Genomic DNA, 19,804 nt, shown 5'->3' on the forward strand with positions numbered 1-19,804 from the left:
CTTAAAAAAGTTATTTATGGCCCGTCCGAGCATCAGAGTATTAAGTAGCAATTCTTTGCTGTGGAAATGTAGAATTGAGGAATTGACGTACATCAGGAAATCTCCATGGAGAGAAAAGACTCGTACCAATAAATATTACCAATATGGATGCATTCTATTTCTAGTAGCCGATACATAAGCAGTATTATGGAGTACACAACACTACAAAGTGGACACGAAAATCAAGTATAGCATTAATGTGGATTACATCGTAGGCATAAGATTCTTTCATCTGGCTTGTTCACCATTGTCGATATTGACTATGGTGATGATCTAATATCATAGAAGAAGTCAAGAAGATATTGTATAGACTCAGAAATCTTATTTATCAGCTTCCATTATGGAAGAGTTGTCCACAATTTTTTATATTACGAAGTTTCTGTAATATATCTGATCCATGCCAAGGTAAAGTCGCATGAGAATGACCATCAAAAGTTGCAGTTGCTGTGGAGGAAAAGAGAGTGACCTGCATCCTGAAGTTGATGCATGCTTCATACCCTGTTGCAAATGATCTGGTCTGACTTCAATTATGCTACCTCCTTATAAGGGTAGCTCGCTAGCAGAACCAGAAAAATACTAAAACAGAACAGGAGAGGGACATTCGACACATTACCAACATAAAATGTCGGAAAAAGTAGTAAAAAAAACAGTAAGTCCATTTTAATCCCCCTTAAAATTTCAACTAAATACAGGTAGCAAATTTCAACAATCAGTGTTCTCTGTATACTAACAATGTTGCCAGCATGTGGACAATAAAATCTCCTACAGGCTACAGCCAAGTCCAATACAGCTCAGAAAGGAGGGTGAACATCTTATGCACTTTCGTCGTCATACAGTAAAAATAATCGGCACTCATTTCATTCTGCAAATGGTGAGACTACAAAAAAAAACCTAGTATGATACCTTGGCAGTTTTGGTTATTAACTGGGTTTAAAGTTTGAACCTATTGGAGTATTGGACTGTGAAACCAACAAGCTAGTCTTCCATTGGTTTCTCAGACCAACTCTTCAAAACTTATGAAACCTCATGGAATAACCAAGACAGCATAAAAGCTGTTTCGCAGCGTATGTTCCATCTCCCCATATCTATACTTGTACTCTTGTAGAGCACTGATCAAGTTTTAACCAACTTCTAACAACACGTGAATATATGTTTAATGTGGTTGAATGCTATCATAGACCTTAACAGCGGAACATTTATATTCGAGCAGAACATTTATATTTGATCAACCAACAGTCAAGGAGCACTATGAAAGAATCATCAATTTATTTTTTACAAGTTCTAGGTGCTGCAGTAGTAACAACATAGTCAGCAAAACTAGTACAAAATAGCCTGTTCATGAGGAATAAAACAATTAGGAAAGAAAGCTTTATACATCTCTTCTTCATAGACAAAATGTCATTATTTGAAACAGACATGTAAATGTGTGAATACATTATATATGCAATGTTATTTACGGAGAAGATGCAATTGGTCTTTCTGTTTGGCACTATAAATAGTAACATTGGCAATAAAACACCAGAAAGAATGAAATGGTATTTGTACCTGTATGGTTTGAGACTTTGAAATAAATAGAATAGATAGCTAATCTTGCCCCCAAATTCTGATTAACAGAATCAAGTGACCATTTCAATGAATTTCTCCGATCCCCACTGCTTTGCAGTATCTGTAACCTTGCTTTCCTCAACTTGAATTCGTCTCAATCTTTTCGAATTCAGAATAAATACCTCAACACCCTCATCCCCTATAGTACTACAATGCATTATGTCCACATTCTCAAGAAACTTGCAGCTCTTATACATGGAAACTACTGCGAAGTTCGTGAGTTTTTTACATCCTCTTAACTTAATATCAGTCAAATTCTTACAAGAAACTACCATTGAAACAAATTCCATATCAACCAACGTTTCATTATAAGACAAGTCCAACTTCTTGAGTCCCTTCAGGTTCTGCCCCAAAGTGGTTAACAATCCGGGTTCTCTCTCAACGACATCGCAGTTTATTAATGCCAATTCTTCTAGTGCAACACTCACTGTGGAACCAATTGTCTTAAGGCCTTCACCTGTTACTAGACAACAACTTTGTAGCCTAAGACTTATAAGTCCCCTGATATTCTCTGCAACAGCTAATAGGTGATTGTTTTCAAGGTCTAAAGGCAATCGAAGGTCGAGTTTTTGAATATTCGATCTGCTTCGACTAATAAACTGATGAAGACCCTCTCTACTACCACCATCATAGAGTAATAGTGAATTAAGAGAACTGCAATGTTCAGCTAATAGTAATAAAATTCTATCAACAATAGTCCTACAAGTTCTAATTTCCAATTCTTGTAGAGCTTTTAAACACTTAATAAAGGATGTAAATGAATTACCATCTCCAATACCTTCACAGCTTCTCAATTCCAACCTTTTGAGCTTAGTGCAACTTCTCCACAACCAGCCCAAACCGCAATCGCGGACCCCAAGTCCTGATACACTAAGACACTCTAAAGGCAACTCCGATGGTTTATGTGAAACACTAGACACCCCCACTTCATATTCTTCATCAAATTCCCCTGTTTCAACTCTGTTTTGAAACTTAGTAAAACAGAGTATTTTAAGAGAAGGGAAAGAAATAAGCCAAGAGAAAGAAAGAGGTAAAGAACAAGAGATTGTAAGAGAAGTAAGATGTTTACAACAAGAAGATAGAGAAAGAAGAGCAGAGAAAGAAGCAGGGCCAGCTAAAAAACGAAGATGTCGAAGATTTGGACAAGTTGAAGCAATACATATAAGAAGGTTATTGGAAATGAATAAAGGGTGGTCATTAGAATCAGAGACAAGAGTGAGAGAAGAAAGAGCAGGGTAGAGAGTGAGAAAGGAGGATAAAAAGGAATATAGATATTGTTAGGAGTAATTCTTAGAGAAATGGATGCCTTGCAAGTTCTGTAGAGGTGAAGCCAACGTTTACAAACAAGGGAAGTAGATGAAGATGAAGATGGTGGGAGGTGTTGCATGATTTCTTGAACAAGTTCATCACACAGCAAGTTGTCCATCTCCTTGAAGCTCTACACACACACACACACAGAGCAAGAGAGGTGTTATTGTGTTATGTGAATAAGAAGAAGAACACAAAACTTGTTGTACACCATTGAATGATATGCTGTGATCAAAAAGTGTTGACAAGAACCAAGTGGCGAGGCCAGTGTTTTTTGTGTTTGGTTTGTTTTGTTTTGTTTTGTTTTGTGTATTCTGTCAGCATTTATCAGGTAGCTTAGTTGTGTTGTTGGTGTCTCTTCAATAAGACTTTTGTACGTTTACTAAGCTTTGAGAAATGCTAATAAGCAATCTACTTGTTCAAGAGTTTCACCAACTCCATGGACGAAAATGTTGCGATTTTATATACACATATCATCTAATTTTTTTTATTTCATTTTTTTTTCATTTTTCGATTGACCCTCAATTATATCTGACTATTGTCGTGGGGAAATATTGGGTCACTCCAAACCTGAAATATGGCGATATATCGTTAATTGTTAAATAAGTTTGTCATTATAGGTAGAAGGCAGAAAAAGAAAGGAAGAAGAAAATGGACACGTGGCAAGAGTTGATTGGTCAAAAATGTTCTGAAAGTACTATAAATAGACTGGAAAAGAAGAGATTGATTCATTCAAAATCATTACACAAAATCATTTGTAACGAATGAGAGCAGAGAAAGAGAGTGAGGAAATTGTAACCGCCATTGTTACTCCTTAATAAAACTTTGTTTCCAGCTCAATTCAGTCTTCATTTTCTCATCTTTAGTTTCATCGTTCTTATAAATCGTAAGTGATTAATCTGATCACTACATTGGCGCCGTCTGGGTTCAAAGACAAAGATCGAGTGTTTGATTTTCGTTTTCTTTTTCTTTGATCGAATCCATTAATTGAAGTCTTGGTGAGGAAAAGAAATGGGTGTTTTCAAGAAAGAGCATTCTTTTCTTGGGTTCTTTGGTTAGAGAGAGTAATCAAGATGCCTCCAAAGCGTGCTACAACAAGTAAGGCAATGATGGTGAATGAGGGAAGCACTTCTCAGGCTATATCTAAGAATGAGGAGCGAAGAACTCGAAGATCAACAAATAGGATGATAGAAGAAGCATAGGAAATGCAAGAGAAAGAAGTGTCTTTAAAAGATTTGTTGAGAAGGATGAATGAATTAGAAAAGCAGAATCAGATGTTAATGGCTGAGAATAAATTGATAATGGAAGAGAAGGAGAAGCGTGCTGAAGACGCTATGTATGAGAAGGATGATGAGGAATCGAGTTCAGGAACTCCAATAGTGAGAAAGAGCCATCTCGAGGAGAGGAAAAGGAGTCATATCGAGGAAGTGCAATCTGTAGCGAGAACAACTCTGAAAGAGGTGAATGAAGAAGAAAACAAAGCCTTAGTCACGAAGGAGATGGTGCAAGAAATGATGCAAAAGCAGTTAGGAAAACAGTTGTTGGAAAAAGTCTCGACATCGATAAGAAAGTTGGCAGATGATGTCAGTAGAAACCCATTAAGAAAGGAGATAGAGAGGGCCTCGTTACCTCCGAAGTTCAAAAATCCAAAATTGAGCCAATATGAAGGAGCTACGGACCCCATAGACCATCTGTTTAGTTATCGACATCAGTTCTCGATATATCAGGGCACCGAATATTGGGATAATGTCTTATGTCGGTCTTTTTCATCAAGCTTGAAAGGAAAAGCATTGAAGTGGTTTTGCACAATTCCAGAAGGATCCATTTCATGTTTCAGAAAGATTGAAGAAAGGTTCCTCACTAATTATGGTCACCAGAGGGTGAAGCCAAAGCAAGTGTTAGCTTTATTCCAGTTGAAGCAAGCAAAGAAGGAGTCATTAAAAGATTTTCTAACAAAATTCAAGGCTGAAACACAGTCGGTGGAAAGGTTGGATGAGTCAGAGATGACAACGATCATAGCTTTTCAGGCGGGGGTAATCCCAGGATCTTATATGCATAAGTATCTGTTGAGGAAAGAAGTGAAAACTTTATAAGAGTTGTATGATAAGGTGGATAGAGATATCATAGTAGAAGAAGGGTTAAGAATCGCCACGGTGCAAGTGGTGTTGCAAGTCACCGATACGGGGAAAAAAGAGAAAGATAGTAATGATCGATATAAGAATCGAGACTCCTCGAGGTCAGATAAGAAAAGACCTCAGGAGCATTATACAAATCGAGATAATCAGTCTCAACAACGAAGAAAATATGACAGAACATTGAAAGAGGAGCTTGATCCTAGTAATTTCATAGCTCTAAATTACACGGCAAAAGATATTTTGCGGCGAATAGCAAAGGAAGATTTTGTGGTATGGCCGAAGTACATTCTTAGAGAAATGAAAGGAAAACCATATTGTCAATTTCAAATAGGTGTCTCCAGTTATTAAAGGAGATAGACAAGCTTATGAAAGATGGGAAACTAAGAGAATTTTGTGCCGATGTTAGACCTGCAGAAATAGCAACCATAAGAGAAAAGCTATTGGGCGTAATAAACATGATTTACAAGGGAGAAATTCCTCAGAAAAAGATTGTTCGAGACAAGATAAGGAAGATCTCGACGGTAAAAGAAGTTCTCGAGGTTAATATCGAGCCAGTGCCAGTAAGTCAGCAGTTGATATCTTCTAGCATTCCTTGAGCAATCATGTTTGTACCAGAGGATTTGTCTAAGGTAATGTTGCCACATGATAATGCATTGCTAATCACTCTGCGTATTTCGGGCTATGATGTGCAAAAAATATTGGTAGATTGTGGAAGTTCAGTTAATATTTTATTTTGGAAAGCATTCAAAGGAGTTGGTCTCGATGAGACGCATTTAAAACCACCAAAGTTCAATTTATATGGTTTTAATGGAACTTCTACCAAACCTGCTGGGGAGATAAAATTGTCAGTTCGAGCTGGGCCTCAAACGGTAATGATGAAGTTCCTAGTCATCAAGCACTAATCTAATCACAATGCAATATTGGGGAGGTAATGGATACATAAAATGAGGGCTGTACCTAGTATATTTTATCAAGTACTCAGATTCCCAACTGTATATGGATTGCACGAGATTAGAGGGGATCAATCAGAATCAGAAAAGTGTAATTTCGTTACAGTAAAGGGAATGATAAAGGAGAAAAGCCAAGACACCGGGGGAGTCTTAGAAAGCTTTGCTTAGCAATTACAGCAAACTTTGTCTGCCAATACTAACATACAGATACAGGAGCAGGTAAAGTTCACTCAGGAGATGAATAAGCATGAGGAACCACTATGGGAAAAGAAAACCATAGAAACAGTGGATAAGATTAATATTGGTAAAGGAAAAGGTGAAATACATACGTTCATCGATCATGAATTAATTTGAAGATATAAGAAAAGATTTGATAGTGTTTTTGGAAGAGAATCAAGATGTTTTTGCGTGGTCGATGTCGGATCTCACCTGTATCGATCCAGAAGTATGTTCGCATAAACTGAATATGGAGGAAAATGCAACGCCAATACATCAGAAGCATAGAAAAGTAAGGCCAATGTATGAAGATGCAGTCCAAGTGGAGATACAGAAGATGTTAGATAATGACATCATTAGAGAAGTTGAGCATTCTGAATGGGTAGCAAACATAGTGGTAGTACCCAAGAAAGATGGTAGGGTCAGAATTTGTGTCGACTTTACTGATGTAAATAAAAAGTGTCCAAAGGATCATTATCCCATGCCTAGAATTGATGAATTAGTTGACCGAACGGCTGGTTTTGAGTTGATCAGTTTTTGTGATGGTTATTCAGGATATTTTCAGATTTTAATGGTTGTGTTAGACCAGTTAAAAACGGCGTTCTTGGTTAATGGTGGAATATACTGTTTCATCAGAATGCCATTTAGATTGAAAAATGCAGGGGCTACTTGCCAAAGACTAAAATATTCAAGAAACTCATCAAACGCATTGTCGAGGTCTATATCGATGATATGGTCATCAAGTCTATGAAAGTTGGAGATCATGTAGGGGACCTCGACACCGTGTTTAGAATTTTGAGAGAGTTTAATATGAAGTTTAATCCAGAAAAGTGTACTTTTGGGGTCAGTTCTGGCAAGTTTTTGGGATACATAGTCATGAAGAGAGGAATTAATGCTAATCCTGAACAAATACGAGCGCTTTAACAAATGTCATCACCTACAACTCGAAAGCAAATACAAAGGCTGACTGGGAGAATAGCGGCGCTCAATAGATTCATCTCCAGAACTTCTGATCGTTGTAAGCCACTTTTTAAATTGCTTAAAAAGAATGTCAAGTTCTGTTGGAATAAGGAGTGTGAAGACGCATTTTCTGAATTAAATAAATATTTGCAAGAAATGCCAACTCTAACAAAGCCAGATGAGGGAGAAAATTTGCTTCTTTATTTAGTTGTATCAGATTTTGCTATAAGCTCTGTCCTCGTGAAGGTGGAAAATGGTTTGGAAAGGCTATTGTATTTTCAAAGTAAAACGATGCTCGAGGCCGAGACTCGATATTCGATGATAGAAAAGTATGTCTTGGCACTTTTATTTTCATCTCAAAGATTAAAGCCTTATTTTCATGCACATTCGGTGATAGTGATGACGAATCTACCATTAAAGCATACGTACTCTAGCAAAAACTGCTAAATCAAGAAGGATGTCTAAGTGGTCGGTACTAATAAATGAATTCAGAGTCGAGTATCGTAACCGCGTATCGGAAAAGAGTCAGGTACTAGCCGACTTCCTGGCTGATTTTCCATCTGAAGATGCTAGTTGGGGCATGGAAGAAGAAGAGTTCGCAATGCTGTAAGAGCATGATGATGTTGTCGATACAGATGATCCATGGGCCGGAACAAATGGTTGGAGACTATTTGTCGATGGATCTTCTGGAGGAAAAAGGTGTGGCATTGGAGTGGTGTTGGTTACTTCTGAAAATCAAAGAATCGAGGCTCCAATAACATTGGGTTTCCATGCATCGAACAATGATGCTGAATATGAGGCTTTGATAGCTGGTCTCGAGATGGCTAAGTCTCTCAATATAAAGGAGTTATCGATTTTTAGCGACTCGATGCTCGTGGTCAGCCATATTAATAGGGGATACTCAGCAAAATGTGAAAATATGGTCGATTACTTGAATTTTATAAAATCCAAGTTGAAGAACTTCAGTAAAATAAGATTGTAGCATCTCAATAGGAATGAGAATCGGCATGCGGATGCTTTAGCATATGTGGCAGCGATGCTAGAAAACACAGAAGGTCGTACTTTACATATCGGCGTTCAAGAGAAGCCGAGCATCGACATTGAAAGATTAACAGTTATGGAAATTGATACACTGGGGGAGTCATGGATGGAAGCATATACTTCATATTTGGCTAATGGGAAAGTAGTGGAGGACAAAAATGAGGCCAGAAGAATCAAGTCGAGCGCCCAAAGGTATGTATTGATTGATAATGAATTGTATCAAAAGAATCCTGGAGGTCCACATTTAAAATACATATCGTCTGAGGAAGCGCAGCTAATCATTACTGAACTTCACGAAGGTGAATGTGGAAACCATTCAGCTGGTAGATCATTGGCCAATAAAATAACAAGACAAGGATATTTTTGGTCTCAAATGCGAAAGGATTGTCTTTGATATGCAAAAAAGTGTGTGCAGTGCCAAATTCATGGGAAGGCCATACATGTCCCAGCTGAAGAGTTACATTGTGTTTCAAACCCATGACCTTTTGCTCTATGGGGTATGGATATTGTCAGTCCGCTTACACCAGGGAGGGACAAAAGAAGGTTTATATTGGCAGTCACAGATTATTTTACAAAATAGGTAGAAGCCATAGCTCTACAACATATCAAAGAAAAGGATGTCATAAATTTCCTTTTCGAACTAGTCATATGTCGATATGGGTTAATGGTCCGCAGTTCGAAGGAGGGAAGGTGAAAGCTTTCTTGGAATCTTACAAGGTTAAGCATTTCACATCTGCGCCATACTATGCTCAAGGTAACGGGCAGGCAAAGGCAACAAATAAGACTATTACAGATAATATCAAGAATAAATTAGAAGACAAGAAGGGATTATGGGTGGATGAGCTAAATAGTGTTTTATGGGCTTATTGAACAACACCTCGAACAGCCACAGGTGAATCACCTTTTACTTTGGCTTATGGTATGGAGGTAGTAACTCCATTAGAAATGGTGGTATCGACATCCAGAATAAAGATGATAAAGAATGGTCAGAATAATGAGAGAATGGCTTCAAAAGTTCTTAATCTCGAGGAAACAAGGGATCAAGCAAGGCTAAAGCTCAACACCTATCATAGGCAGCTTAGAAAAGCTTTCAATAAAAAAGTAAGAGAAAGGCATTTTCAGGAAGGAGATTTGGTCCTGAAAGTGGTTACTCAAGCTACTAAAGAAAAAGGGGCTGACAAACTAGCAGCAAGCTGGGAGGGGCCTTACATCATTCACAAAGTCGGGATCAATGGAGCTTACTACTTAATAACGGCTGAAGGTGTAATATTACCAAAGCCTCAAAATGTAAGCAATTTGAAAACATTTTATCAATAAAGAATATTTCCAGTATCATGATGTAATTTTTTGTTATCAAGGCCATACGATCAATAAAGATATTATCATTCTCGAAATCAATGTTGATACGTGTATAACAAATATTTGTATCTCTAGAATTATATGATTGATAATAGGTCAAGCAAAATCCTGGTGATCTGTAGATCCTAATCTCGATACTAGGTCAATAAAATCCTGTTCTTGGCAGAAATGCGAGTTCAGGTCAATAAAATCCAGTTCTTGGCAAAAATGTCAAGTTCAGGTAAAAAAATCCTGGTGATCTGTAGATCCTCATCTCGATACCAGGTCAATAAAATCTTGTTCTTGGCAGAAATGCGAGTTCAGGTCAATAAAATCCAGTTCTTGGCAGAAATGTCAAATTTGGGTAAAAAAATCCTGGTGATATGTAGATCCTCATCTCGATACCGGGTCAATAAAATCCAGTTCTTGGCAGAAATATCAAGTTCGGGTCAATTAATCCTGATGATCTGAAGATCCTCATTTCGATATCAGATCAATAAAATCATGTTCTTGGTAGCAATGCGAGGGCAGAATATATGGAATAGGTAATGTCGAGGTATCGACACCAGAAGGCGAAGGAAGTAAGGTATGTTTTTATAAATAATATTTTGCTACATTGATGATATCGAGTGTCGAATGTTGACATCATTTTTTTTTAAGCACAGAAGCTAGTATTAATAATTAAGGAAGATGGTATCAAGGATAGTCCAATAAGATTTCATTAAAAGGGAAAAGGGGAGGCTAAGCAGCCTATTACAGGTTGTAGTAAAAGCTTAAAATATAGGAAATAAGGCTAATCTTCATCTTCACCGTTTTCAGCATCTTCGTCTTCATCGTCATCTTCATCATCACCATCTTCACCATCATCTTCATCAGTATAAATACTAGGATTTTCTTCATCATCAACATCGTTAATTTTGGCGGAGTCATTGCAGTGTGGATCTTTCATCCATTCATCGGTATATTCATTTCCATTTTCTTCTTCTTCAGTTTCTGTTTCTGTGTTCTCTTTTTCTTCATTACCTTCTTTTTCTAAATGCACTTCATCATTAGAAAGATCGGTGGTATGACAATCAGACCAGTGGTCTGGAGGAGAATCAGTGGGTAAAACCATATAAATAGCCACAATAACGAGGAAGATAGAGGTATAAGTCATGCTTTTTTTAGAAAATGAGTAAGGAGTTTGGAAGAAGGAGATTGAAAGATATACGTTAAAATGCAAAGTTGTAAAGGGTTTTTATAAGAGAAATAATAGGTAGGAAAAAGTTTTGTTTAATGATGATTTGATAAGAAAAAGAGAAGTACTAATGGTAGATGAGCATGAAAACGAGGAAGGGGTACGAAAAAGCTGTTTTCTTCGTTGTATGTGTGCGGGATAGTCAGAGGTTTGAAGGATGTTTGTGTAAGTTTTTAATAACATGGTTTAGTACAATCAGTATTGGTTTTTGAGCCTGTACTTTGTTGGTCAAAAGAATATTTATTGGCTATATTAAATGCATAGCAAAGAATAATAAAATATTATGTATTAAGTATCGATACTACTTTTGGTGGGAGTGGTATCGAAACTCGTTTTAAAATTTAAGTATATAAGAAGTATCGATACTATTTTTAGTGGGAGTGGTATCGAAACTCGTTTTAAAATTTAAGTATATAAGAATTATCGATACTACTTTTAGTGGGAGTGGTATCGAAACTCGTTTTAAAATTTAAGTATATAAAAATTATCGATACTATTTTTAGTGGGAGTGGTATCGAAACTCGTTTTAAAATTTAAGTATATGAGAAGTATCGATACTATTTTTAGTGGGAGTGGTATCGAAACTCGTTTTAAAATTTAAGTATATGATAAGTATCGATACTACTTTTAGTGGGAGTGGTATCGAAACTCATTTTAAAATTTAAGTATATAAGAAGTATCGATACTACTTTTAGTGGGAGTGGTATCGAAACTCGTTTTAAAATTTAAGTATATGATAAGTATCGATACTACTTTTAGTGGGAGTGGTATCAAAACTCGTTTTAAAATTTAAGTATATAAAAAGTATTGATACTACTTTTAGTGGGAGTGGTATCGAAACTTGTTTTAAAATTTAAGTATATGATAGGTATTGATACTACTTTTAGTGGGAGTGGTATCGAAACTCGTTTTAAAATTTAAGTATATAAGAAGTATCGATACTACTTTTAGTGGGAGTGGTATCCAAGCTTGTTTTAAAATTTAAGTATATGATAGGTATCGATACTACTTTTAGTGGGAGTGGTATCAAAACTCGTTTTAAAATCAATATACATGTTATATAAGTATCGATATTTTTTCATACTTGTTTAAGAAGGGTATAGAAGATGAGTTTATTTCTTGTTTAAGTATGACAAATATCATAAGTGTTGCATACAAGATGAGTATATAGAAAGCAAAAAGGTATATTTTCCACAGATCAAAAGGAATGTTAAAAAGTTACAAAAGCAGGTTTAAGCCAACATCAACATTCAAAATTCATCATCAAGATCGGTGACAAAAGACAAACAAATCATTGTATCAATATTACAATCATAAAATATTGGGACAAGGAAACTAAAGTGGGGTGAAGATCTCGTTGGGTTTTGGACCAAGCCTTTTTGTCTCAAGAAGAATGTCGAGACCAACTCGAAGTTCTGGGTCATCCAAAGCGCTGGGACTACTGATGAGAGAGTCAGGATTAAAAGGTGGAGTAGTTGCTTCCGTCTCGACAGCAGTATTGGCAAGAGTTGTAGAATCCACAACGTCAGGATCAGCATCTTGCGCACCAATGTTGGAGGGCAGTTCGCTCTCGTTATCAGAATCCAGACCTTTCTCTTTGATGACATCAGCAGGAAGAAATTGCCTGAAACTTTTCATGGTCTCCACACAATACTCCATCTATGAAGCATAGTCAACTACTTTGGAATGGGCTTTCTCCAGTTCAGTTTCCAAGTTATTCTTTTCAGCTGCCCGTTCAGTTCTTTCAGTAGCGAGGGAAATTTTGGTTTGAGCAAGTTCTTTTTCCATAGCCTGGAAAGAGGTGTTAAGTTTATGATGCAGCTCTTTGTGTTCATCAAAATATCTATTTATTTCGATAGCACGATCTTTTTCTTTCACAAGAGAACGTTCAAGACTGTCTTTATCCTTTTTCAGCTATTGAATCTCTTCTCTATATCAACAGAAACTAGCCATATCACTCTCAAATTGCCCCACAGCAGCAATTTTAACCTGGAAAAGAGAAGATATGGTGTACAGATAAGGTAATAGATAAATAAGGATAAGAGTAAGGGGAGGGATAGACACTTACTTTTTCAAGAAAAGTGCATAGGAGTTGAAATCTTTCTTCGGTGGTGATTTTAGTCATGGCTCGCCTATCTCGAGGAAGGATAGTATTCAGCACAAGAGCCTCTCTGAGACCAGGTACAGCAGGTTCAGATAACAGAGAAGAATTTTTTTTTACAGGGGTCTGGTCTTGAAGAACAAGTTTAACCTCAAAGTCACCAGTGGACGAAGAGAAGTCAGAAGCAATAGACTTTGTGGTGGACAAAAGGGTTGAAGACTTGGAGGGTATAGTAGCAGGTTCAATGTCGGTACTCTTTGCAGGTTTGCTTGGTCTCGAAGATGGTGGTGCTGTAGTTTGGCAAGATTCTTTTCTTTTTCTCGAATGATGTACTGGGTTGACATTCTGATCTCGGGAAGAAGTAGGAGCTTGGGACGAACTACCATCTGTTGGTTTTTTCTTGCTCATAAACTTGTCGAGCATCTTCGAGGCTTTGACTGGAACATGAGAAATATGAGATGCCATATATGTGAAACATAAGCAGTGTTGATCAAATACATCGTTCAAAAGAGGATAATTATAGAAATTGGGAATCTCTTGTTTGATTTGAGGAAAAAGATCTTCAGTCATTTTAAAATCATTAAGCATATATTCAAAATAGCATCGAGGAGTATTAGTTGGTAATTCAGTGGAATCGAAGGTTGTTATGAGCATTTGTTTAGAAGAACAAGGTTGTAAGGGACATGGAGTAGTTTCGCATTGTATATTAGATTTGGAAGGTAAGGAATTTTGACCTCGAAGAACGGTAGTTTTTAAGAAGTATAAAGGAGCGACATAATTGGCGATATCTGGAAGCTCGATAGTCAATTTTGGGTTGCCATACTTATCAGCGCCAGTTCGAACATTGATTTCTTTGTCAGTGCCTTTTAGAAGATCTGTTACTCTAACGGATTCCCCAAGACTTTTCATCGAGCCTGGTTTAGGAACTGAAACAAGCTCGCAATAATAGACCAGTCAGATAAAAAGCTTGAGATAAAGGAGGGAGGGGATGTCGAAAGATAACGTACCATTAAGGTTAAAAACAAGATGTGCCAAGGAGGGAACTGCTATCGGCTCAGATGACTCCCACTGCCCAGATACAATGATAGGGTATAATGGCCATCTGAAATCACTATCTCGGTTTATCCTTATAATGGCAGTACGGTGCATTCGTTTTTTAGGATAAAAATAAACCACTGGGCTCTTTGATACCATGTTTATTTTTCTCGTTACATTCAAGAAAGGAATAGTGTTTTTGGATATCGATGAGACGAATTCTTTTCGAAGGTCGGACATCGGGTTCAAGATGAGAATTATAGAAGTTACAAATATACAACAATCTCCAAAAATTACCTGTGCCTTGGCCAGGAGAGATGGCCAGATAGTTCAATACTTCTCAATCGAGGTTAGATAAGGGAAGACGCAAGCCGGCAGCCAATTGCCCAACAGTTATAATGGTGGTTTTCAGTTCGCCACTTTGACATTGAGTTCCTCTTTTACTTCCAGCATAATGTCGAAGTTGGACATATTCTGGTATTTGGTAGCAGCTCTAACTATATGTAAGTTGGGTCTTTCTAGAAAACAATGGTCCAAACCACCACTCTACATACTGTGATCATCAATAATTTCGCGATCGGTGTCAGAATCCACAGTCTCAAATGGATGGCAAGGTAAGCCATCAGCCAAATACGAGGCATGCCATTCTGGTTCGGCAGACTCGGTTATTTGGGATGACGAAGTCGAAGCAGACGAGTTGATGCGAGTTGCAGATTCAATACTTTCGTTTGACATGGTGGTAACACTAGAAACAATACATTTTTTATTAGAATTATATCTTTTATCTGAGTTACTATCGCTATATTTAGTATAAGTATATAATATATTATGTACTAAGCACGTATCGATGTCTTGAGAGGATAATGTCAGGGTTCGAGGTGAAGAGGTGTGTCTCAAACGCATATGTTCTTGACGTCGAAGCGGAGATTGTTTCAAGAGAGTATGTATAAAGTTAATACAAGTTTTTCTCCTAGCCATACTGTCAACGATTGTTATTAAAAATCTAATTAGTATAATGATACATAGGTAATATTCAAGTATTCAAAGCCTAAACTCTAAGTAACATAATCTGGAAAAAGAAAATGGCGAGATCAGTTAAAATATTTTCAAGAAACTATAAAGTATAATAAGAAATAACATGTTAAGTTACTTTGTAGTACTAACCTGATGTTGTGTAGAAGAATTTGTTGAAAGTAACAGTAAGTACAGACAAGGTGGAGCTTTTCTGAAGACGATAATGGTGGTGGGGTTAGACGGTTTTTTTTGTTGTTCAAGAGGTTTTGTAAAAGTGAGGAAAGAGAAAAATGAAACAAGGGTTTTGTAAGTTCAAAAAGTTAGGAGAGAGAAAGAAAGTAAAATACGGCGTTTGTGATTTTGAGGCAACTAAGTTGTCTACAGTTGTAACTGTTTGAAATATGAATTTGGGATTTTGGTTAAATTTGTTTTGGTTCTCGAAACATTCAAATTTTTTGGGTTGAAAATTTGAACGTTTCGAGAGGGGGCGATGTCGTGGGCAAATATCGTCACCCCGATATTCCAACCTGAAATATAGCGATATATCGTTAATTGTTAAATAAGTTTGTCATTACAGGTAGAAGGCCGGAAAAATGAAGAAAGAAAAAGATGGACACGCGACAAGAGTTGATTGGTCAAAGATGTTCTGAAAGTACTATAAATAGACTGGAAAAGAAAAGATTGATTCATTCAAAATCATTACACAAAATCATTTGTAAAGAATGAGAGGAGAGAGAGAGAGAGAGGAAATTGTAACCGCTATTATTACTCCTTAATAAAACTTTGTTTCCAGCTCAATTCAGTCTTCATTTTCTCATCTTTAGTTTCATCGTTCTTATAAATCGTAAGTGATTAATCTGATCACTACAAGTATGTTATTTCTTGATATGGCAGCGATATATTTACATCTTACCATTTTCTTAGCATATACTGCCCCAAAAAAACATATCATACATGCTAATATGATGTGTTAACGGTTAACAAATAGTTTCATTTTCTTTAACAGATCTAAAAATGTACATGTGAATCATGTTTTATTGGACTAACACGAAACGAAAGAAGATGGTTGTGGAGACGACTTAAAGATGTAGCCCTTCTTCTAACAGAAGTTTTAATTATTGAATTTGATCGAAGAAGGCTGTTCCCAACACATGATCAATATATAACATTGTTTTCGTACTTGATAAAGGAAAACCATTTTATAAGTGATAATGGATATCCAATTTGCAAGTCTACTGCCATATGCTCAATTAAGTTGGGGAAAAAAAAGAAAAGAAAAAGTTCCTTTTACATTAGCCAGAGCTAGTTAGCAGGTGTAATTCTAAGTGGCATAAGTACAACTTTTTGCATGGGATGCCTATCAGCATTTTCTTTATATGTTTTTGGTGTTTGTTTCCATTGGAAATGATAGCTTTGTTTTGACTATGGAGGTTAAAGAGGTAGGAATCCTTGTTAAATTAAACGAAGGTTTGAAATTATTATGCTGTTCAGAAGTTTACGTTTGGAAGTCTTATAGAATATAATCATATAGTTCACCCTTCTTTAATTACAGAAGAATTGAACTTCATATCTAATAGTTTAGATTAGGAATAGATTCGTTTCTGGTGGTTGATGAGATTATACTAATTAGAAAATGATGATATTAAAAGCTGAAATTGATAGTTTTAGCTCTTTTATAGTTTGAGGATAGACAAGAGATGAAGATTAACAAAAAAAAAATAGACAAGAGATGATGTATTTTTTAAATATTCAATAAAAAGCTAGGGATGCTGTAATCCCTCCTTGATGATAAAAAAAAAAAGTGTACACAAAACGTGGTCGCCAAATAGATTCACTTTTGTGCATTATTACATAGAATTGTTTTTTGTAATGGCCTGAAAGTTGGAACTAGGACTTGATTCAGTATTCTCCAAGGGAGGTTACTATTATTTTCCATTAAATATTCCCCATTAGAGCTTCCTTAAAGTCATCAAGGCGTGTGGTCTTCATCAATCTTAATCTTCTTTTACTATAATTTAGAATTTACTTCAACAATACCAAGCAAAAAGGAGTTCAACAAAAGGAATGCCCCCACCAGTCCACCACCAGTTTAATAGTTTCACAGAAAATTACATCTAGTTTTCATCTCTTGCCTAAGCTACTTCTCAAAGGCACCAACTTACTACTGACCCATCCCCATATATACGATGAAAAACTTAAAATCATTGCTATGCTTGTTTAAATTTGGAAAAGTTTTCTGATGAGATTTTACTTTTGCTTTGGTAAGGACTTTGAAGGTGCGACCACCTCCTACGAGGGCACGAGGCTACAAGTCTTCCCCCACCCCTGTCGATTACCAGGAAATTTTTCCAAATTGACAAAGCAAAGCATATGACCGAAAAGTTATGGATAATAAATCACCTACGTAAATAGGATTCCAAGCATGCAAAGAAGCTGAAAACCTTGTTGCAATATGTAGATTTACTAGTGTTTGTGTTTGTTTGTTTGCGTCTTTCGGCACAGGTGACTCTGACTCACGTATGCCACAGCACACCTTCGGCGTCCCTAATAATGTCACGTCTCACCTCAAACACAATTTGGCACTAGTAATTGGAATTGAAAATATAATTCCAAAATTTACAATTTCAAGTAGTCAATTCCAATGCAGAAAAAATTGCCCAACAAGATGATTCTTAATTTTAGGAAATATATTCTGAATTCCACCCTAAAATCCTGATTGCCAAACACACTTTAGTAGATGTTTAACTTTTCGCACACCTAAACAGTGTAAGGGTGCAAGAGAAAACTTGTGACTGTTTTTCAAACCTTAGTGTGAGGAAATGAGGAATAGAAAAAGGTTTGATGTAGTCTAAATGGGTAGTAGGTGTGGATCCTCTCCTCAACCAGCAACGAGGCCTTCCAAGAAAAAGACCCCACACCCAAGCCCAATGGTTAGGTACTCTCACGTCTCAGCTCTCAACCATCAACAGGAACAGTCAAGAAGGAATACAAGATGGCTCAGAGCCTTGGATAGACTCGTGGACACCATTCCATTCGGCCGAAGTGCCAATATGCAGCCACCAAGCCAAGTATGGGTAAAACATTTGGTAGCCAAAGCGTCAAGGCTTAAAATAGCTGAGCTCTTATCATCTATAGAGAAGCCCACAGCCCCACACCATATTGTGTAGCTAGCTAACTACACTTCTCTCCGCTTACCATGAAGTTTTTCTTTAACAAATGGTGGGGAGTTATAATAATCCTCTAACAGAGCAGGGCTATGTTTCCCAAAGTCTTTTTTTTTTTTTCTGAAAAGTCTTGACTTAAACAGAAGTATTTTGGTGTTTGAAATTCATATATGACCATATTTTGTAACAAGCAAATATCAGAGTGTGTATACATGACTTGAAGCTGTATTCTCCATTTTCTGCGAAAGGTTCAGGTAATTATGATTTGTATCCTTTTCACCGTCAACCTTCCAAATTTGAGGTCAGTTTGAAAAGTCGCGATTACGAGGGCTTCTGAGAGACACAGTGTCAACAAACAAACAAACAAAAAGACTATGGAAAAAAAATGCATATTCTATCCATAGTGAAAGACACGTCGAATCCTTGGTTGCCAAAGTTTTCTCATGAACCGTGTATTTCCTAAAGAAGAAACTTGACTGAAACATTCCCAGTCATATATGCTATAGCTTTTTATCATCGGATCTACCTCTAACAAGAAGAGCAAACAAATAATAAATCTTCTCCATCTTCCGCATAAGCCCTGAGAAAACCGCGTTACACACTCAAGTGCACAGAGATGAACTAATAGGTATATTTACTTGGTGACCATTTCGATACGTAGAATACAATACACAAAACTTAATGTCATTTTCGGAAAGCACGCGTGAACTGAAAAACAACCCTAACTGCAAATATGATAACTGGGCATGTCACTATGTCAGTATAAGAAATCAGTTTCTTAAACAACTTACAACTTTACCACAGTATATCACAATATAAGCTGTAATCTCAACTGTATACTTTTCACCATCAAGTTTCCAAAGTTGAGGTCGTTTTGAATAGTCATGATTTTGATGGGCTTGAGAGAGACAGGGAGTCAACAAATACGCACAGAAGATTGGTAATTTTGGAAAGGAAATTAATATACAATACAAAACTTGTCCATGGTGATACATTAAATACAATGTGAAATAAGAAAACTGGTTTTCACAGAGCACACATGAACTGAAAAATAACATCAACTGCAAATGTGATAACTGGGCATGAGAGGCCAAGAAAGAGCTTCTCAATTAGTCCCCTGTATTTTCACCATTTTACCATACCTAAACTCCATGAGGATGCGAATTGGCTAGAACAATATTTTGACAACAATTCGATGACGTCTAATGAAATCATCAACATTTCTAGCAATGTGACATTATAGCATTTGGCAGATGATTGGAGTGGGTTACATGGAGATTAAGACCGACTGTGAGGGTTAATTCTGGTATGGTACAGTTCACCCTACATGGCTACATATGCACCTGGGGATTTAACTTCTCAACAAGATGAGCTAGTGACTTTTTCTTTAAAAAGCAGAGGATACTAGAAATTCTGGCTAGAAGCTCACCTATATGGTTCACATGTTCGGCATGCAGTACAAACATAGAATTTTAACAATATACGCTAATGGCTTTTTTCTTTAAAGAGCAAAGGATAGTGAAAATTTTGACTAGAATGCAACTATATGGATGACATGGCCATCATGCAGTACAATCATGAAATTTTAACTGAATTAATACTTTTTTCTAAATCCAACTGCTTCATTAATGTAAAGAAAATTGACCAAGAAAAGCGGAAAA

The 19,804-nt window shown here is 36.7% G+C and overlaps 1 pseudogene across 1 annotated transcript; it reads right to left on the minus strand.

Moving 5' to 3' along the window:
- Window positions 1-209: 209 nt before the first annotated feature.
- On the minus strand, window positions 210-3,307 carry LOC147523737 (F-box protein At5g51370-like; annotated as a pseudogene). The gene is made up of 2 exons (XR_015217246.1): window positions 1,585-3,307; window positions 210-615 (listed from the first exon to the last, which is right to left on the minus strand). The product of XR_015217246.1 is annotated as an F-box protein At5g51370-like (transcript).
- Between the last annotated feature and the right edge of the window lie 16,497 nt (window positions 3,308-19,804).

The sequence above is a fragment of the Coptis chinensis genome, chromosome 1, assembly GCF_015680905.1.
Source record: "Coptis chinensis isolate HL-2020 chromosome 1, ASM1568090v1, whole genome shotgun sequence".
In the NCBI taxonomy this organism is placed as follows: Eukaryota; Viridiplantae; Streptophyta; class Magnoliopsida; order Ranunculales; family Ranunculaceae; genus Coptis; species Coptis chinensis.